General features: G+C 40.8%; 1 long non-coding RNA gene across 2 annotated transcripts in view; it reads left to right on the top strand.

Moving 5' to 3' along the window:
* LOC127492967 (uncharacterized) overlaps positions 1 to 21983 on the top strand; it is a 105368-nt gene that overhangs the window by 69254 nt on the left and 14131 nt on the right. The window contains exons 1-2 of one of the 2 annotated variants that reach the window (XR_016233763.1): positions 3646 to 3716; positions 21359 to 21443. This is a non-coding gene — a long non-coding RNA (uncharacterized LOC127492967). Of the gene's footprint in view, positions 1 to 3645; positions 3717 to 21358; positions 21444 to 21983 lie in introns of those variants that run through there. The other variant, XR_016233762.1, reaches the window with a different exon arrangement.

Raw genomic sequence — 21983 nt, 5'->3', positions numbered from 1 at the left:
ACATGTCTCCCATGTCATTGGCAGTAACCAAATCACCTGAGCTGTCACCATGCCTCCCATGGTCTGCATTAGTAAGAACCTGAAATCAGCAGCTGAAGCTGGGTATTGAACCCAGGTATTCTGATATGGAATGTAGGCATTTTAACTAGTAAGCCAGATGCCAATCCCTAAATGCGGGTTTTGAAACAGTCAAGGAGGGAGGCACCTTTCTCCAAAGGGATGAAGGAACCTCCACTGTGATATGGCCTTGACTAAACAAGTTCAGAGTTGGTGAACTCAAGGGGCTTCCATAGCCTAGACAGCTCATGGCAAGAGCCTTGGGTGATTGCTGACGTCATAAATAAAAGTGCCAATTGTTAAATCAACAACGGGAGTCACTGGGTACAGGCTCCCCACGTAGGATCTCTGTCCTTAATGTGTTTTACTATGAAACTTAAAAACAATACTACTAGTCGAACAATACCCTATACCTTGTGCGGTTGTGTGAGGGCAGCCTGTTGAAATCCTTGCTTAGTGTATACTAAGTTGATCTTCAGTATATGAAGGTAATTGAAAATGAAACTTGGTGAAGGGTGGGATGGAAGAGGGAGTGGGAGAGGGTAGGGCCGCAGGAGGGAGGGAGGTTGGAGAGGGGAAGCCACAACAATACAAAAGTTGCACTTTGTAAATTCACATTTATTAAATAATAATTAAAAAATAAAGTTGATCAGTAAAAAAGGAAGGTGGATGATGGATGCATGGAACTGTGTTCTATGTTTCTAGCTTCCCCTGGATCCAGCATTATTTCAAAAGGGAAAAAAAGTGTGTTTGGTACATGTCAACTTAAAGCAAATAATACCATTTGATTTTTTTTTCCTGGGAAATATTTTGTTGCTTTCATGTAAGAACAGAAAACATATTTTATGTGCAATCATTGAAAAATGTGGTGCTGCTGGGCTTGAGAAATAGAGTGTTTTAAGGTCACATTGCCAACCAACTGATCTGGGATGCTACTAGGGAAAGAGAATGTGTTGAGGTTGCTTATGGCATTGGCTGCCAGAGTGCAAGTGCTGAAAACTGTGATATTTTCATGGGTGCTTAGATACCTACACAGCCAGTCTTTTTTATTTTCATTTTTAAACATTAACCTTCACCACATCAAAAGTCATCGATTCCAAAATGGAACTTAAAAATTTATAACAGTTACACTTACTGTGTATTTTGCTTTCAAGCATTTGATTTCCTTTAGCTCTACTTCCTGCCAACAGCAAATAAGTACCTCCCAATGGTGGTCATCATTATTTTTTACTTATACATTTAAAGTATGATAATCTTTTTTTTTTATTTTTTTTTATTTTTTTTATTTTTTTTGACAGGCAGAGTGGACAGTGAGAGAGAGAGACAGAGAGGGAAAGGTCTTCCTTTGCCGTTGGTTCACCCTCCAATGGCCGCCGCTGCAGCCGGCGCACCGCGCTGATCCGATGGCAGGAGCCAGGATCCAGGTGCTTTTCCTGGTCTCCCATGGGGTGCAGGGCCCAAGCACCTGGGCCATCCTCCACTGCACTCCCTGGCCATAGCAGAGAGCTGGCCTGGAAGAGGGGCAACTGGGACAGAATCCGGCGCCCCGACCGGGACTAGAACCCGGTGTGCCGGCGCTGCAAGGTGGAGGATTAGCCTATTGAGCCACAGCGCCGGCTCAAAGTATGATAATCTTAAGATGATATTTCTAACAGGAAATATATAATCTGGTTTAACAATAAATTTCAATCATAAACTATATTATATAAAATATGAAAGATGATTAAAAATGTTTAGTCCAGGCAGAAATTTGAAAAGATGGAAGAGATGAAGTTTTAACAGTGAACGTGATGGTGAAAATTATCATAGACCATCCTCTTTTCTAATGAATTGGTAAGTGGCTGCCATATAAAAATAATAGATAGGCTAAAAGGCCTATTTAAAACAGATTAGTATTAGCACAACTGCCAGAAATCTATTCTTTTTTTTTTTTTTTTTTTTTTGACAGGCAGAGTGGACAGTGAGAGAGAGAGACAGAGAGACAGATCTTCCTTTGCCGTTGGTTCACCCTCCAGTGGCCGCCACGGCCAGCGCACTGTGGCTGGCGCACTGCGCTGAACCGAAGGCAGGGGCCAGGTGCTTCTCCTGGTCTCCCATGGGGTGCAGGGCCCAAAGACTTGGGCCATCCTCCACTGCACTCCCGGGCCATAGCAGAGAGCTGGCCTGGAAGAGGCGCAACCAGGACAGAATCCGGCGCCCCGACTGGGACTAGAACCTGGTGTGCTGGCGCCGCAAGGCGGAGGATTAGCCTATTGAGCCATGGTGCCGGCCTCAGAAATCTATTCTTTTAACAATTTCGGTGCAAGTAATTGCATGAACCATCACTGTTTTTGTAAGAAGCATTAAAAATGACTGTTTTATACAACCAGAAAATGTTGCACCAATGAAGGAAAAAAATTGTCTATGCATGAAAAGCAATTAAAAAGCCAAAGTTTCTTAGTGATTAACATTCTCAAAATCAAACAAGCACAGACTTGCTGTAGTTATGGTTAAACCTGTGTGGAGCTTAAAAAGAAACTGGCAATGTGAAAAATAAAAAGGTACATTGATTGAATCATACTTGACCAAATAGTTCTAACATGCAAGAATGATATCCTAGAATGACTGGCCGAGAGATGAATAATAATTTTGCTCCTTAAGTCGGAAAGCATAGACATGAATAATTCAGTGTTTTGATTCATTATTGATCTTTCTTCACTCATTATATAAATGATTTACCATGAGAGGATGGGTGTTGTGGTGGAGCAAGTGAAGCTGCTGCTTGGGGTGCTCACACCTCATTTCAGAGTGCCTGAGATCAAATCCTCCCCCTCCTTCCTATCCAATTTCTTAATAATGTACTTGAGAGGGAACAAGTAATGGCCCAGGTACTTGAGATCTTTCAGAGAGCTCTCATCTGCTGGTGCACTCTCCAAATGCCTGAAATGTCCAGAGCTATGCCAGGCCAAAGCTAGAAACTGGAAATTTAATATGAATCTTCCATGTGGGAGGCAGAGACCCAACTACTTGAGCCATCCTGGTGTCTGCTTAAGCAGGGAGCTGGAGTAAGGGGCCAGAGTCAGGAACTGAGCCCAGGTGCTCTGCTGTAGGACACCGACCTTTATCCACTAGGCTCAATTCTCATCTCTGATTAGGTTTTCAATTATTCGAACTGTTGTTTAAGAAGAGACTTAAAATCTCAATGGGATAAAGCATGGGATAAAATGATGAATCATTGCTTTGTCTAATGACAAACAGTGGTTCACAAAGTTCGTTTATTCAGTGGCAACATTTTAAGGGTAACTACTTTGTGAAAGCAAAATTCTGAAAACTTAATTCATCTATAGATGATACAAGCACATGTAATCTGTTGTTATTTTTCCTTCAATTGTCTTTCCCTAAGATAATAAAAGAGACAATCTGATTATATTTCTTATGATATTAAGTCCTGAACTTCAGGTAAAAGACATTTTATACCAGCAATAGTTTGAAATCTTCAGGTGCACTATTTCTTTGTTAACGTTCTGGCCAACTTACTGTAGTGCTTATTTTCATAAAATTTTCAAAACAGTGAAAAAAAAAATTTTAATTTTTACACATTTTCTTGCGGATTCAGCTTGTAGTGACACAAGAAGAGAAATTTCTATGCAAATTAATTCAAGCCAGCTCAAATCTATAAGGTAAGTAAATTTGTAAGTAAGGAATCAGAGAAGAAAGCTGTTCTTGTTTTTTTTTTTTATTAGCAAGTAATTCAAACAAAGTGCTGACACTTTTTTTTTTAACTTTTATTTAATGAATATAAATTTCCAAAGTACGGCTTATGGATTACAATGGCATCCCCCCCATAATGTCCCTCCCACCCACAACCCTCCCCTTTCCCATTCCCTCTCCCCTTCCATTCACATGAGGATTCATTTTCGATTTTCTTTATATACATAAGATCAGTTTAGCATACATTAAGTAAAGATTTCAACAGTTTGCTCCCACACAGAAACATAAGGTGAAAAATAATAGATGATTTTTTAAATGATGATGAAATCAGATCAGACCTATTGTCATGTTTAATCCCAGTGAGAGTCAAGTTGGGAATTGCTAATTTCTTCTTTTTTTTTAACAGAAGATCAGTTTAGTATGCATTAAGTAAAGATTTCAACAGTTTGCACCCACATAGAAACACAAAGTGAAATATACTGTTTGAGTACTCGTTATAGCATTAAGCCTCAATGTACAGCACATTAAAGACAGAGATCCTATATGAGGAGTAAGTGCACAGTGACTCCCGTTGTTGACTTTACAAATTGACACTCCTGTTTATGCAATCAGTAATCTCCCTATGCACCAGTAATGAGTTTCCAAGGCTATGGAAACCCCTTGAGTTCTCTGACTCTTATCTTGTTTAGACAAGGTCATAGTCAAAGTGGAGGTTCTCTCCTCCCTTCAGAGAAAGGTACCTCCTTCTTTGAAGACCTGTTCTTTCCACTGGGATCTCACTCACAGAGATCTTTCATTTAGGTTTTTTTTTTTTTTTTTTTTTTCCTCAGAGTGTCTTGGCTTTCCATGCCTGAAATACTCTCATGGGCTTTTCAGCCAGATTGGAATGCCTTTAGGGCTGATTCTGAGGCCAGAGTGCTATTTAGGACATCCGCCATTCTATGAGTCTGCTGAGTATCTCACTTCCCATGTTGGATCACTCTCCCCTTTATTTATTCTATCTGTTAGTATTAGCAGGTACTAGACTTGTTTATGTGCTCCCTTTGACTCTTAGTCCTTTCATTAGGATCAATTGTGAACTGAAATTGATCACTGGGACTAGTGAGATGGCATTGGTACATGCCACCTTGATGGGATTGAATTGGAATCCCTGGTATGTTTCTAACTCTACCATTTGGGGCAAGTCAGCTTGAACATGTCCCAAATTGTACATCTCTTCCCTCTCTTATTCCCACTCTTATGTTTAACAGGGATCACATTTCAGTTAAATTTCAACACTTAAGAATAACTGTGTATTAATTACAGAATTAAACCAGTCATATTAAGTAGAACAGACAAAAAAAAATACTAAGAGGGATAATGTATTAAGTTGTTCATTAACAGTCAGGGCTATGCTGATCAAGTCACCGTTTCTCATAGTGTCGATTTCACTTCAACAGGTTTCCTTTTTGGTGTTCAGTCAGTTGTCACCGATCAGGGAGAACATATAGTATTTGTCCCTTTGGGACTGGCTTATTTCACTCAGCATGATGTGTTCCAGATTCCTCCATTTTGTTGCAAATGACTGGATTTCATTGTTTCTTACTGCAGTATAGTATTCTAAAGAGTACATATCCCATAATTTCTTTATCCAGTCTACCATTGATGGGCATTTAGGTTGGTTCCAGGTCTTGGCTACTGTGAATTGTGCTGCAATACACATTAGGGTGCAGACCGCTTTTTTGTTTGCCAATTTAAATTCCTTTGGGTAAATTCCAAGGAGTGGGATGGCTGGGTCGAACAGTAGGGTTATATTCAGGTTTCTGAGGAATCTCCAGACTGACTTCCATAGTGGCTTGAACAGTTTGCATTCCCACCAACAGTGGGTTAGTGTCCCTTTTTCCCCACATCCTCGCCAGCATCTGTTGTTGGTAGATTTATGTATGTGAGCCATTCTCACCGGGGTGAGGTGAAACCTCATTGTGCTTTTGATTTGCATTTCCCTGATTGCTAGTGACCTTGAACATTTTTTCATGTGCCTGTTGGCCATTTGGATTTCCTCTTTTGAAAAATGTCTATTGAAGTCCTTGGCCCATCTCTTAAGTGGGTTGTGTGTTTTGTTTTTGTGGAGTTTCTTGATCTCTTTGTAGATTCTGGTTATTAACCCTTTATCTGTTGCATAGTTTGCAAATATTTTTTCCCATTCTGTCGGTTGTCTCTTCACTCTCCTGACTGTTTCTTTTGCCATACAGAAACTTCTCAATTTGATGCAATCCCAATAGTTGATCTTGGCTTTGACTGCCTGTGCCTCCCGGGTCTTTTCCAGAAATTCTCTGCCTGTGCCAATATCTTGAAGGGTTTCTCCAATGTTCTCTACTAACTTGATGGTGTCAGGTCATAGATTTAGGTCTTTAATCCATGTTGAGTGGATTTTTGTGTAAGGTGTAAGGTAGGGGTCTTGCTTCACGCTTCTGCACGTGGAAATCCAGTTTTCCCAGCACCATTTATTGAATAGACTGTCCTTGCTCCAGGAATTGGTTTTAGATCCTTGATCAAATATAAGTTGGCTGTAGATGTTTGGATTGATTTCTGGAGTTTCAATTCTGTTCCATTGGTCTATCCATCTGTTTCTGTACCAGTACCATGCTCTTTTGATTACAACTGCCCTGTAGTATGTCCTGAAGTCTGGTATTGTGATGCCTCCGGCTTTGTTTTTGTTGTACAAGATTGCTTTAGCTGTTCGAGGTCTCTTGTGCCTCCATATGAATTTCAGCACCATTTTTTCCAGATCTGAGAAGGAGGTCTTCGGTATCTTGATTGGTATTGCATTGAATCTATAAATTGCTTTTGGGAGAATGGACATTTTGATGATATTGATTCTTCCAATCCATGAGCATGGAAGATTTTTCCATTTCTTGGTATCCTCTTCTATTTCTTTCTTTAAGGTTTTGTAATTCTCACCGTAGAGATCTTTAACGTCCTTGGTTAAGTTTATTCCAAGGTATTTGATTGTTTTTGTAGCTATTGTGAATGGGATTGATCTTAGAAGTTCTTCCTCATCCGTGGCATTGTCTGTGTATATAAAGGCTGTTGATTTTTGTGCATTGATTTTATACCCTGCTACTTTGCCAAAATCTTCTATGAGTTCCAATAGTCTCTTAGTAGAGTTCTTTGGGTACCCTAAATAAAGAATCATATCATCTGCAAAGAGGGATATTTTGAGTTCTTCCTTCCCAATTTGTATCCCTTTAATTTCTTTTTCTTGACTAATAGCTCTGGCTAGAACTTCCAGAACTATATTGAATAGCAGTGGTGAGAGTGGGCATCCCTGTCTGGTACCAGATCTCAGTGGAATTGCTTCCAACTTTTCCCCATTCAATAGGATGTTGGCTGTGGGTTTTTCATAGATTGCTTTGAATGTATTGAGGCATGTTCCTTCCAAACCCAGTTTGCTTAGAGTTTTCATCATGAACGGGTGTTGTATTTTATCAAATGCTTTCTCGGCATCTATTGAGATAATCATATGGTTTTTCTTCTGCAGTCTGTTAATGTGGTGTATCACATTGATTGTTTTGCGCACATTAAACCATCCCTGCATACCAGGGATAAATCCCACTTGGTCTGGGTGGATGATCTTTCTGATGTGTTGTTGCATTCTATTGGCGAGAATTTTATTGAGGATTTTTGCATCTATGTTCATCAGGGATATTGATCTGTAATTCTCTTTCAATGCTGCATCTTTTTCCAGCTTAGGAATTAAGGTGATGCTGGCTTCATAGAAAGAATTTGGGAGGATTCCGTCTTTTTCGATTGTTCTGAATAGTTTGAGAAGAAATGGAATTAGTTCTTCTTTAAATGTCTGGTAGAATTCAGCAGTGAATCCATCTGGTCCTGGGCTTTTCTTTGTTGGGAGGGCCTTTATTACTGTTTCAATTTCTGTCTCAGTTATGGGTCTGTTTAGGTTTTCTTTGTCTTCCTGGTTCAATTTAGGTAGGTTGCAAGTGTCCAGGAATCTATCCATTTCTGATAGGTTTCCCTGTTTGCTGGCATACAGGTCCTTGTAGTAATTTCTGATGATTCTTTTTATTTCTGTGGTGTCTGTTGTTACGTTTCCTTTTTCATCTCTGATTTTATTGATTTGGGTCTTTTCTCTTCTTTTTTTAGTTAGTTGGGCCAATGGGGTGTCAATTTTGTTTATTTTTTCAAAAAACCAGCTCCTCGTTTGGCTGATTTTTTGTAATGTTTTTTTGGATTCAATCCTGTTGATTTCTTCTCTGATTTTAATTATTTCTCTTCTCCTACTAGATTTGGGTCTGGTTTGCTGTAGGTTTTCTAGATCCTTGAGGTGAATTGAAAGCTCATCTATTTGGTGCCTTTCCAATTTCTTGATGTAGGCCCCTATTGATATAAACTTTCCTCTTAACACTGCTTTTGCTGTATCCCATAAGTTTTGGTATGTTGTGCTGTTATCCTCATTTACTTCCAGAAAATTTTTGATTTCTCTTTTAATTTCTTCTATGACGCAGTGTTCATTCAGGAGCATGTTGTTCAATCTCCATGTGTTTGCGTATGCTCTAGGGATTCCTGAGTTGCTAATTTCCAACTTCATTCCTTTATGGTCTGAGAAGCTGCATGGTATGATTCTAATTCTTTTGAATTTGCTGAGACTTGCTTTATGGCCTAGTATGTGGTCAATCCTAGAGAAGGTTCCATGTACTGCTGAGAAGAATGTAAAATCTTTAGCTGTAGGATTGAAAGTTCTGTATATATCTGTTAGATCCATTTGGGCTATAGTGTCGTTTAAATCTACTGTATCCTTGTTGATCTTCTGTCCTATTGATCTGTCTATTTCTGAGAGTGGAGTATTGAAGTCCCCCAGTACTATAGTATTGGGGTCTAAGTCTCCCTTTAAGTCCGTTAACAAATCTTTTAGATAAACCGGTGCCCTGTAGTTAGGTGCATATACATTGATAATTGTTATATCTTCCTGTTGAATTGATCCCTTAATCATTTTGTAGTGTCCCTCTTTGTCTCTCTTAACGGTTTTTGTGGTAAAGTTTATGTTGTCCGATATTAAGATGGCTACGCCCGCTCTTTTTTCATTTCTGTTGGCATGGTATATCTTTTTCCAGCCTTTCACTTTCAGTCTGTATGGATCTTTGTTGGAAAGATGTGTTTCTTGTAAGCAGCAAATAGATGGGTTTTGTTCCTTAACCCAATCAGCCAATCGGTGTCTTTTAACTGGACAGTTCAGGCCATTCACGTTCAATGTGACTAATGATAAGTGGTAACTTTGCCCTGCCATTTGCCAAAGATAAGTTCTAATATATACTTTGAATTCCCTGTGATCTTTTGCTGTGAGGTTTCCTTCCTTGGTTTCCTTCCTTTACCTTCTTTCATACTGATGACCGTGTTTCTGTGTTTCTGTGTGTAACACATCTTTAAGCATCTTTTGCAGGGCTGGATGAGTGGCACCAAATTCTTTCAATTTCTGTTTGCTATGAAAAGTCTTTATTTCACCTTCATTCACAAATGATAGCTTTGCAGGATATAATATTCTGGGCTGGCAGTTGTTCTCTCTTAGTACCTGGGCTATATCTTGCCATTCCCTCCTAGCTTGTAGAGTTTCTGATGAGAAGTCAGCTGTGAGTCTGATTGGAGATCCTCTGAGAGTAATCTGACGTTTCTCTCTTGCACATTTTAGGATCTTTTCTTTATGTTTCACTGTGGAGAGTTCAATTACAACGTGTCGTGGTGAGGATCTCTTTTGGTCGTGTTTATTAGGGGTTCTGTGAGCTTCCTGTACCAGGATTTCTCTGTCCTTCTCCAAACCTGGGAAATTTTCTGCTACTATCTCACTAAAAAGGCCTTCTAATCCTTTCTCCCTCTCCATGCCTTCAGGAACTCCTAAAACCCGAATGTTGGGTTTTTTAATAGTATCCTGAAGATTCCCGACATTATTTTTTTAGATTTTTAATTTCCTCTTCTTTTCTTTGGTTTGACTATATATTTTCCTGTGCTCTGTCTTCTAAGTTCAATATTCTCTCTTCTGCTTCACCCATTCTGTTTTTAAGGCTCTCTAATGTGTTTGTCATTTGGTCTATTGAATTCTTCACTTCATTATGATTTCTCGTCACTATCACAGTTTCCTGTTGTACTAGTTGTTTCGTTTCATTTTGATTCCTCCTTAATATTTCATTTTCGCAAGAGAGATTTTCTATCTTGTCCATTAAGTATTTCTGTAGTTCAAGAATTTGTTTTTGAGAACTTCTTAATGTTCTTATCAATTTTTTGAGATCTGCTTCTTGCATTTCTTCTATGTCATCATCTTCATAATCTTGAATTGGGGTGTCTTTTTCATTTGGGGGCATCCTAGTGACTTCCTTGTTTTTATTACCTCAGTTTTTGCGTTTGTTGCTTGGCATATTGGAGATATTCTTTGGTTTCTTTGGTGTGGTGTTTTTTCTCGTTATACTGTGACTTTAGATTAAGTGGACTATCTGCTTTTGATGGATCCTTAGAGGCTGTGATGGTTGTGTCCAGAGAGCTCTGTTTGGTCTTCAGGGTTAAGGGTGTGCCAAAGGTGACTCACCCAGATTGTTCTCTCGCTTGCTCTCTCTCGCTCTCTCTCTTTTTTTTTTTTTTTTTTTTTGACTCAATTGGGAAGTAATTCCACACAGCTGAGTGGAATTGAGAGTAGTTGATGTATGAAATCTGGCCCCTGTTGGTATTCATCTGCTTACTGCTGGGACAACACAAAGAGTTTATGCAGCCCTCAGTGTGGTCTCAAATTTCTCCGCAGTCTCTCACCAGGTTGCCCAGGTTACCAAGTTTGTGTACTCGGTGAGTTCTCTCACCCTGCCTCAGATTTTCACAGTCTCAGTTCGTTAGCTCTACACTTTTACTAGGTGTTAACCTCCTGTTATTTCTCCCCACCAGAGTCAGGTTTTTCTGCTTGGCTAATGATGGGCACCGCTTTACATATGCAAAATGGTGCACAGCACTTTACATACGTAAAATGGCGCCTGCTCTTTGTCTTGCTAGGCTTTGTAAGGTGAGTGGAGAGAGAGGCTAATGTCCATGCTGGTTCCCTTTATTTATTCGATTTTTTCTCTCCTGCAGTCAGCCTGGTGAACTTTCCCCAGTGGGGCTTCAGGCCTCATTCTCTGTAGGCTCTTTCTGCCTTTCCCCACCAATGTCTTGGGTTACCAAGTTTTTTTCTCACCTCCTCTTCCAGCACTGGCGCGCAGACTCTGCGGCTCGGCTTCCACGCAGTGGGCGACCTTGCTCTCCCCGTAGGTCCCCGTGCCACATCCACTAGATCCGGAAGAGTTTCCTCTGCAATTTTTTCCTGAGCCTTTTCCTGAGGCTACAGTAACTCCACTTTTATTAAACTATCTTTTCCCGGACTATTGGTGAGCGCCCTCACTATTCCGCCATCTTGGTTCCGCCCCTCTTTTTTAATCATTTTCCTAGGTTTTGAGATGCATTTACTTGATACTTTTCCAGTTTCTTGATGTAGGCACTAATTGCTATAAACTTTCCTTTAACACTGCTTTTGCTGTATCCCATAGGTTTGGATATGATGTGTTGTCATCCTCACTTGTTTCTAGGAATTTTTTGGTTTCCCTTTTGATTTTTTCTATGACCCAGTGTTCATTCAAGAGCATGTTGCTTAGTTTCCATGTGTTTGTATTTTTCCTAGAGTTTCTTAAGTTGTTAATTAACTTCATTCCATTGTGAACAGACAATATACACGGTAAGATTTCAGTGTTTTTGAATTTGTTGAGACTTGTTTTATGGCCTAGGATATGGTTCATCCTAGAGAAAATTGCATGCACTGATGAAAAGAATGTGTATTCTGTGCCTGTAGGCTGAGATGTTCTGCAGATACCAATTATATCCATTTGGTCAATAGTGTAGGTTAGCTCTGTTGCCTTTTTTTTTTTTTTTTTTTTTTTTTTTGACAGGCAGAGTGGACAGTGAGAGAGAGAGACAGAGAGAAAGGTCTTCCTTTGCCGTTGGTTCACCCTCCAATGGACACCGCGGCTGGCGCGCTCTTGCCGGCGCACTGTGCTGATCTGGTGGCAGGAGCCAGGTGCTTCTCCTGGTCTCCCGTGGGGTGCAGGGCCCAAGTACTTGCACCATCCTCCACTGCACTCCCTGGCCACATGATGCTTTTTTTTTTAACTAGTTAACCTGTCCATTTATGAAAGTGGGGTTTTGAAGTTTCCCACTCTTATTGTATTGGAGCTTATGTTTCCCTTTAGATCTATTAACATTTTTTAAATAGATGAGTGACCTAGCATCAGGTGCATACACATTTACTATAGTTAGATTTTCCTGTTGAGTTGATACCTTAAACATTACATAATGACTTTCTTTTTCTCTCTTAACAGTTTCTGTCTTAAAGTCTATTTTGTCTACTCATTTTTTATTTCCATTTATGTGAAATACCATTTTCCATACTGTCACTTTAGGTCTGTGTGTATTTTTGTCGCTAAGGTGTCCTTCTTGTGGGCAGCAAAATAGATGAGTCTTTTTAAAAATCCATTAAGTCAGGGGCTGGCACTGTGGCATAGCAGGTAAAGGTGCTGCCTATAGTGCCAGCATCCCATATGGGTGCTGGTTCAAGCACTGGTCTATCCATTTCAGATCCAGCTCTCTGCTATGGCCTTGGAAAACAGAGGGTGGCCCAAGTCCGTGGGCACGTGCACCAGCATGGGAGACCCAGAAGAAGCTCCTGGCTCCAGGTTTCAGATTGGTGCAGCTCCAGCTGTTGCTGCTGTTTGGGGAGTGAAATAATTTAATGCATTTAATTCAAGGTTATTATTGATAAGTAATGACTTGGTCCTGCCATTTTTCAGTAAACATGTCTTTTGTTTGTTATGTATCTCCTTTGGACTATTACTATGGTTTTTTGCTTTTATATTCTTTTTAAATAGATATTTGTTTCTTTAATTGTGAGGTAGAGTTATAGACAGAGAAGGAGAGACACAGAGAGAGATCTTCCATCTACAGGTTCACTCTCCAGACGGCTGCAACAGCTGGGCTGATCTGAGGCCAGAAGCCAGGATCTCTCATGAAGGAGCAAGGGCCCAAGCACTTCGGCCATTTTCTACAGATTTCCCAGGCCATAGCAGAGAGCTGCATAGGAAGAGGAACAGCCAAGACATGAACCATTGCCCCTAAGGGATGCCAGAGCTGTAAGCAGAAGCTTAGCCTACTAAGCCACAGCACTGGCCCCTGCCTTTATATTCTTTCAAGATGCTAATTATATGTTTCTGTTTCTCTGTGTTGTACCTCCTTAAGTACTATTTGTAAGGGTGGTCAGGTAGTGACAAATTCTTTCAATTTATGTTTGTCTGGGAAGGTCTTTATTCATCTTCATTTATAATGAGAGTTTTGCAGGGTATAGTATTCTGGGTTGGCAACCTTTTTCTTTAAGGACATATACTATATCACTCCATACTCTTCTAGCCTTTAGGGATTCTGGTAAGAAATCTATCAATCTGACTGGAGATTCTTTAAAGGTAATCTGGTATTTCTCTCTTGCACATTTTAGGATCTTTTCTTTGTTTTACTTTTGAAAATTTGAATATAATGGACTGTGGGAAAGTCCATTGATCATATCTATTTGGGGTTCCATGTGCTTCCTGTACTTACATATCTATATTCTTCTCCAAACTATGGAAATTCTCTACTATTATGTCAATGAATAAGTTTTCTAAGTCATTCTGCTTTTCTATTCCCTCAGGAATACCAAAGACACATATATTTTGTCATTTGATAGTATCCCATAAATCCTAAACCATATTTTTTGGATTTTCTGATTTTTTCTTCTTCATTTTGTCTGAAATGAAGATCTGACTTCTTGCTCAGAGTCATACTGTCTCCCTTGATCACGTTTCTTGTATTTTTTTTTTACATTTTTTTTTAACTTTTATTTAATGAATATAAATTTCCAAAGTACGGCTTATGGATTACAATGGCTTCTCCCCCATATCGTCTCTCCCACCCGTTTCTTGTATTTTTACATTTTTTCTTTTGCACCTGGTAAACCCATGTTGGTATCCCTTCTGAAGACTTTGTCTTTGGGAATGTGCTTCTCTGGATTACTGGAATGTCTGTGGTTAACAGTGAATATCCAAAGGATGTGCTAGGTAGTGTCAGGGCACCCTGGCCAACATTTGTGAGTGGGGCAGGAATCCACAGTGCCAACCAGGGTGGGTGTGGTAGATATTCTCTATCCAGGGGTACAGACAGGGGATGATCACAATGGCTGGTGTGTCCACAGCCTCAGTCCTATCCAAGCCAAGGTGAACAAACTGCCTAGGGTGAGCTCAACATGTTTTATGCACCCCACCCACTCAGATGCAGGAAACTCATAAAGGATCTCTGCACTCCATAGTATGAAAACTGACCCCTCTGTGAAGTCTCTCCCCAGAATTCAAAGAATTCTGATCTTCTGGGGTCAGACTGGGTGATTACCCAAATACTCCATGTTTTGCCTGGCCTACATAAATACCTCACAATAACAGGATTCCCACAGTCATACGGTGTAGGTCTCCCTCAGTCATAGAGTGCAAGAGATCCTTTATCTGTGTTGCTAGACTCCAGTCTTTGGGGCAAGCCACTCCTCCCCAGAGCCAGCCACCTGCCCAACAGAGGACAATTGATGATGTGCTGTCTCAGCAAGATGAGTCTGGTGCTTTGGTGGCAGGAGTGAAGGAAAGAAATGCTCCCTTACTTAAATTTCCCTTAGTTAAGTGGGTGCCCTGCCCCTGCCAACTCTCTAGGTTTTACACAACATCAGTGGGGACTCCAGATTTCTCCTTCATATACCATCCATCAGCAGCACATGTGCCACAGCAGCCTCCAGTCACATTGCCCTGGGGAGATGGCATTTCCCCTGCCAGCTGCCAGGTGTGTGGTGGGGGAGGGAAGGGCAACAGTGTGGTCTACCTTCCCAGAGCTAGGCGTGTGCCCTGCCCTCTGCCAGCTCTCTGACAACATGAACTCAGGGTCAGTAGGGACCATGAGGTTCTCTCTCAAACCAGATCACCTGCTTTGCATTGGGTAATGTAGCCTCCTCCCACCTTGTTCTGATAAGATGACATTTCCCCCGGGGCCATCAGTCACTGGAGTCACTGGTACTGTCCTGCTAGTTGCTGCATGTGCACACTGTTTTTGCTGTTCCACGGAGTCTATCTTCTCTTCTGCACATTTTCCACTGAAAGATTCTCAACAGCTATTTTCTGGAACTCAGTCCCTGTCCTGTTCTTGTAGTTTCAAGTGGTCAAAAATCAGCATGTATTTTCCTTATTCAGCAATCTTAAATCCTCCACCTTTGAATTTCTAATTGCTCCAGCACTACTTATTGAAAAAGCTATCCCTCCTATGTAACATGTCATTCTCAGATCTATGCTTTCATTGAATCTTTTTACCATTATATGTTTAGTAACTTACATAGTAATAGTATTAGTTGTGTGAAGGTACCACATTTGCCATGAACTTTCTGAGCTTCCCTCATATTTAAAGGGAATGAGTAAAGAAATGTGATTCAATGTTTTAATGTAGATCACCATTTCCTTTGCACTAACATTTCAAAAGAACCATGCCTCTGGGAATTTACCTTAAAAATACACCTGCTATGAAATGGGAGTTGGGGGGGTATAAATCCCAGGTTACTTATTGTGATATTGTTTATATTTGGAATTTACACAGAAAAATCTGAATGACCATACATAAGGTCGAATAAACTGCTAAATGTTCATATAGAGAACTACTAGCTAGCAAAGAAATAATACAAAAATTACAAGTCTCTATGATGATATATGTATTAATTTCCCAGAAAAAAACTAACTGAAAAAATAGAATAAATAAAGAGTGCCCTGTAGTTAGGTGCATATACATTGATAATTGTTATATCTTCTTGTTGTATTGATCCCTTAATCATTATATAGTGTCCCTCTTTGTCACTCTTAACAGTTTTTGTGGTAAAGTTTATGTTGTCCGATATTAATATGGCTACGCCTGCTCTTTTTTCATTTCTGTTGGCATGGTATATCTTTTCCAGCCTTTCACTTTCAGTCTGTATAGATCTTTGTTGGAAAGATGTGTTTCTTGTAAGCAGCAAATAGATGGGTTTTGTTCCTTAACCCAATCAGCCAATCGGTGTCTTTTAACTGGACAGTTCAGGCCATTCACGTTCAATGTGACTAATGATAAGTGGTAACTTTGCCCTGCCATTTGCCAAAGATAAGTTCTAATATATGCTTGAATTCCCTGTGATCTTTTGCTGTGAGGTTTCCTTCCTTTACCTTCTTTCATACTGATGACCGTGTTTCTGTGTTTCTGTGTGTAACACATCTTTAAGCATCTTTTGCAGGGCTGGATGAGTGGCACCAAATTCTTTCAATTTCTGTTTGCTATGAAAAGTCTTTATTTCACCTTCATTCACAAATGATAGCTTTGCAGGATATAATATTCTGGGCTGGCAGTTGTTCTCTCTTAGTACCTGGGCTATATCTTGCCATTCCCTCCTAGCTTGTAGAGTTTCTGATGAGAAGTCAGCTGTGAGTCTGATTGGAGATCCTCTGAGAGTAATTTGAGGTTTCTCTCTTGCACATTTTAGGATCTTTTCTTTATGTTTCACTGTGGAGAGTTTAATTACAATGTGTCGTGGTGAGAATCTCTTTTGGTCTTGTTTATTAGGGGTTCTGTGAGCTTCCTGAACTAGGATTTCTCTGTCCTTCTCCAAACCTGGGAAATTTTCTGCTACTATCTCACTAAAAAGGCTTTCTAATCCTTTCTCTCTCTCCATGCCTTCAGGAACTCCTAGAATCCAAATGTTGGATTTTTTAATAGTATCCTGAAGATTCCTGACAATATGTTTTAGATTTCTAATTTCCTCTTCTTTTCTTTGGTCTGACTGTATCCTTTCCTGTTCTCTGTCTTCTAAGTCCGATATTCTCTCTTCTGCTTCACCCATTCTGTTTTTAAGGCTCTCTATTGTGTTTTTCATTTGATCTATTGAATTCTTCACTTCATTATGATTTCTCGTCACTATCACAGTTTCCTGTTGTACTAGTTGTTTTGTTTCATTTTGATTCCTCCTTAATATTTCATTTTCACGAGAGAGATTTTCTATCTTGTCCATTAAGGATTTCTGTAGTTCAAGAATTTGTTTTTGAGAACTTCTTAATGTTCTTATCAATTTTTTGAGATCTGCTTCTTGCATTTCTTCTATGTCATCATCTTCATAATCTTGAATTGGGGTGTCTTTTTCATTTGGGGGTGTCATGGTGACTTCCTTGTTTTTATTACCTCGGTTTTTGCGTTTGTTATTTGGCATATTGGAGATATTTGGTTTCTTCACTGTGGTGCTTTTTCTTGTTATACTATGACTCTAGATTAAGTGGACTATCTGTTTTTGATGGAGCCTTAGAGGCTTGAGATGGGTGTGGCCTGAGAGCTCTGGTGTGCCAAAGTGACACTCCCAGGTTAGGCGTGGTAGATCTCTCTCTCTTTCTTTCTTTTTTTGATTCAAAAGGAAGTAATTCCGCACAGCTGAACGAAGTTGGGGGTAGTTAGCAGGCAAATGATATACCCACAGGAGCCAGAGATCGGAAGCTCTTTCCCAAGGACCACACAGGGAATCTGTTCGGCCCTCAGAGTGGGCTCAAATTCTCCTTCAGTCTCCCACTGGGTTGCCAAAGTTACGGAATTGTAGCGTCTCTGGAGATTACTCACATGAATTCTGTGTGTTCTCTCCCCCACCGTCTCTTTTTTCACAGTCTCAGTTCAGTAGCACCACAAATTTACTAGGTCCTAATCTCCTGTTAATTTGCCCCGCCCAGAGTCAGGTTTTTCTGCTAGGCTCAGGGCCGGTGCAGACCTGAGGTCGCTCTGCTTATGACGTATGTCCAAGATGGTGCCTGCTCTTTGTCTTGCTCGCCCTTGAGAGGTGAGCGGAGAGAGAAACCCGTGTCCGTACCAGTCACCTTTTTTCTCTCTCTCTCTCTTCCAGTTAGCCTGGTGAACTTCCCCCCCCCCCCACCCCGGCGGTCGTTCCCTCTAGTCTCCTCTCTCCGCTTGCCTGCCGGTGTCTCGGGCTATTGAGGTTCGGCTCACCTCGTGTTCCAGCACTGGTGTGTTGAGTCTGCCGCTGGTGTCCCGAACTGTGGGCTCCCACGCTCTCCACGCAGGTCCACTGTGAATCACGCGTTCCGGAAGAGTTTCTTCTGCTGTTTCCTCCCCTACTCTTCCTTGAACCTGCAGTATCTCCACTGTTATTAAAGTGTCTCTCCCCGGACTATCAGTGTGCTCCCTTCCTATTCCACCATCTTGCCTCCTCCGACACTTTTTAATTACTTAGTATAATCAGTGAAGAGACAGAAATCTGCATTTGTGAATTCAAAATTTTCAAGTTAAAACCCACTGGAAATTAAATTATTTAAAAAATTTTCTCTTACAATGCACAATTTTAGACATGATCAGAGACCTTTGGATGGCTATTTCTTTTCTGTGCTATTAGAAAAAAACTTTGTGGAAACATTCGAGAAACATTGGTCTGCATGCTCTCTGGCCCATAGTACTAGATGGCTGGTTAAAAAATGAGAAAGGCAGTAGGCGTGAAAGTGGAGGTGAATTGATGGAATCGGCCACCTTCTGGCCTGTGTGTGTGGCACAGATTCATTTCAGATACCTTCACGTTGCCACAGGAGAATGGAATAGTCCTGTGGCTAGAAAGTTTCTGCCGTCAGACCTGGGCTTTTCCATTGGGCAGCAGTAGGTCAACACCAGATGAGCTTCATCTGTGAATCTCTTTTCCGGGGCTCCACGCAGCCTATCTGCCGTCCATTCAGAGCTCAGAGTTCACACGTTTTGTGTTTTGTTATAATCACACTGTGTTTCTTTTTCCTTGTGATCACAGTTTGCTTCATCAATGCAGTCTGGGTGATCCCTGTGCTCTTCTAGTTGATTAGACACACAATTTGATGTCATTTTCCAAGTTCTATGACATGAATATTTTTGTGCCTATTTTGAATTGTAATTAGAGAAAACCATAACTTAATTCCTAGGGTATCTAATTTTGCTCTTAATATCTAGTATATAAAATATAAATGACTTGTCATCAGATAATGTTTAAGGTTCAGGGATGGAGCCGCAAGAAAGTGATAAGAAAGGGAAAGTAGTGAGAAAAGAGGATTTATCCTCATGTCATCAATTTTTTTTTTTTTTTTTTTGGGACAGGCAGAATGGACAGTGAGACAGAGACAGAGAGAAAGGTCTTCCTTTGCCATTGGTTCACCCTCCAGTGGCTGCCACGGCTGGCACGCTGCGGCCAGTGCACTGCGCTGATCCGAAGGCAAGAGCCAGGTGCTTTTCTTGGTCTCCCATGGGGTGCAGGGCCCAAGCACTTGGGCCATCCTCCACTGCCTTCCCGGGCCACAGCAGAGAGCTGGCCTGGAAGAGGGGCAACTGGGACAGAATCCGGCACCCCGACCAGGACTAGAACCCAATGTGCAGGCGCCGCTAGGTGGAGGATTAGCCTATTGAGCTGCGGCACCGGCCACGTCATCAATTTTGCAATCCTGTTCAGTCCTACACTGTGGGATCCTATGAAGGCATCCTATCAATTATAGTTCCTGAAAACACCTCAGATGAAGGCTCAAGCTTAACTGATCCACAATTTCATTCAAGTTTATGGTGGTTCCTGCCAAGTGGGTCCTCCCTTCCTTCCCAAATCTCCTTGGATTCTGACTTCAGTGTAAGTTTTCTGTGCTGGTGAAGATTTCTCCATTGCTATTTCCAATGGCATCTGCCTCCCTACCTCAGGTTCCATCTCTTAACTTTCTAACATGTTATTCCCCCGGACTAGATTTCTTCACTCAGATCTTGATTTTTGCCACTTTCCTTCTCCAGATATTTTATTTCTACCTTGGTCCTAGAATCAGTGTCAGATCTGCTGCTTTTTGTAAAATCTTTATTTTGTTTGTTTGTTTGTTTTGTTTTGACAGGCAGAGTGTACAGTGAGAGAGAGAGACAGAGAGAAAGGTCTTCCTTTGCCATTAGTTCACCCTCCAGTGGCTGCTGCGGCCGCCTTCCAGCACCGCACTGATCTGATGGCAGGAGCCAGGTACTTCTCCTGGTCTCCCATGGGGTGCAGGGCCCAAGCACTTGGGCCATCCTCCACTGCACTCCCTGGCCACAGCAGAGAGCTGGCCTGGAAGAGGGGCAACCGGGACAGAATCCGGTGCCCCGACTGGGACCGGAACCCGGTGTGCCGGCGCCGCAAGGTGGAGGATTAGCCTGTTGAGCCGCGGCGCCGGCCCTGCTTTTTGAAAAATCTTGAGGAAGCCCACCTGTCTGATTCCTGTGTCTGGTCCTCTCCTTGATGAACAGCTTTTTCTAGGCCCTTGCTCTGCCAAGGAAGCCTTATGAATTCATTTAGCTCCTCTTCTAGACGGCTATCAACTTTAACAACATGACACACCAGGTCCCCACTCCTTTCTCCTGGCCGCTGCTTTTCTTAGGAAGAAGCTTTAGCCCCAGTGATTTACCTCTTGAATTTTGACAGATAGAAACTTTTTCCTCTTATTACTCCTCCATGTGACTTCCTTTTAAAAACATTGTAGATGTTTCTCTGGCTTTCACTGGAAGTTTCACTTCAGATACTCAGAAAACCTTTCACTGAGTTTGTGTGTAAAATTAAATTTTAAATTTTAAAATTAAGTTTTTAAATTTTTATTTATTTATTTGAAAGGCAGAGTTACAGAGAGGCAAAGGCAGCGAGAGAGAGAAAGAGAGAGAGGAGAGAGAGAGAGGGAGAGAGAGAGAGAGAGAGAGACTTCCATTCCACTCCTCAAATGGCTGCAATGGCCAGAGCTGGGCCTGATGCAAAGCCAGGAGCCAGGAGCCAGGAGCTTCTTCCAGATGTCCTTGCAGGAATCCAAGGACTTGCGTCATCTTCCACTACTTTCTCCGGTCACAGCAGAGAAGAGAGCCGGGTCAGAAGTGGAGCAGCAGGGACTTGAACTGTTGCCCATATAGGATGCCAGCACTATAGGCGGTGGCTTTACCTATTACACCACAATGTCAACCCCTAACGACAAAATTTTAAACACAAAATTTCAAGCAAAGATCGAAATGATGAAATATGAGATTCAATTAGAATATTAGCCATTATTTTGAGACTGATCAGCACTTTATAGCAAAAAAAATGATAGATCTTGAATAGGTAATTTTATCTCATTATTATAAAATTGCCACATGACTAAACAATTTATTTAGGAAATAAAGCTTGAAGAAGAAACTAATGGCACAGCACAATCTTGAGTGAGACTTTAAAATAGGAAATAACTGCATGCTTGCTATGGTGTGCATCTGTTGCTCTAAATTCACATTGCAAGTTAAATCTCTAATGCAATAATATTAGAAGGGGTGTTTAGGTCAAGAGGGCCCCTCTCTCATACATGGGCTTTAAAGCTTTCGTAAAAAAAGCTTTATACAACACTTGATCCCTTTTTGCTCTTTTGTTCTTCTGTTGTGTGAAGATACAGTAAGAAGGCACCATCTTGGAAACAGAGAAATACCAATGACAGTGCATTGATCTTGTGTTTTTCAGCCTCTACAACTGTAAGGAACAAATCTCTGGATTTTATAATTAGCCAGTACCAGGCATCTTGTTATAGAAGCACAAAAGGATTAAGGTAATTCTTCAAGCACATCTTGTTTTCACTTAAACAATTTTTTTGTCCTTTATCAAGCCCATATTTTGAAGTGTATTTTCTGGGTAAGTTGGATCAGTCATAGCTATAAATTCTGAAAAATGTACTTGCCAGTTTAAAAAAAAAAGAGTCCAAGAATTGAAGCAAAATAATACAATTCTAGAAATCTCAGTCTCATTTATTCTGGAACGTTTACGTTACAGTTGTAAAGCTTTTCTATGATTGTTTTGAACACTGAGAAGGTCATGACTCAGTTGATTTTATAGATGATGTTTGCTTGGCTGCTTATTGGTTTTATCTTCAACATCATGTCCAATACACAAAACTTATATAAAATCAGAACATAGATGTTACATGTGAAAAACAGTTTTGCTAAAGTGAGCCTTCTTCACAACTTCTTAAAGTTGTTAAAAGCAAAGAAATCAAGATTGATGCTTAATGATTAAGACCATTGAAGAACAGAATCAAGAGAAATTCTCAGTGAGAGCAAAATAAGCAATTTGAGAAACTATCAATGACTGC

The sequence above is a fragment of the Oryctolagus cuniculus genome, chromosome 5 (assembly GCF_051225735.1).
Source record: "Oryctolagus cuniculus isolate XC-2025 breed Fujian yellow rabbit chromosome 5, ASM5122573v1, whole genome shotgun sequence".
In the NCBI taxonomy this organism is placed as follows: Eukaryota; Metazoa; Chordata; class Mammalia; order Lagomorpha; family Leporidae; genus Oryctolagus; species Oryctolagus cuniculus.
Note: the sequence above shows the minus strand (reverse complement) of the source record. Positions and strands in the feature narration are given on the sequence as shown.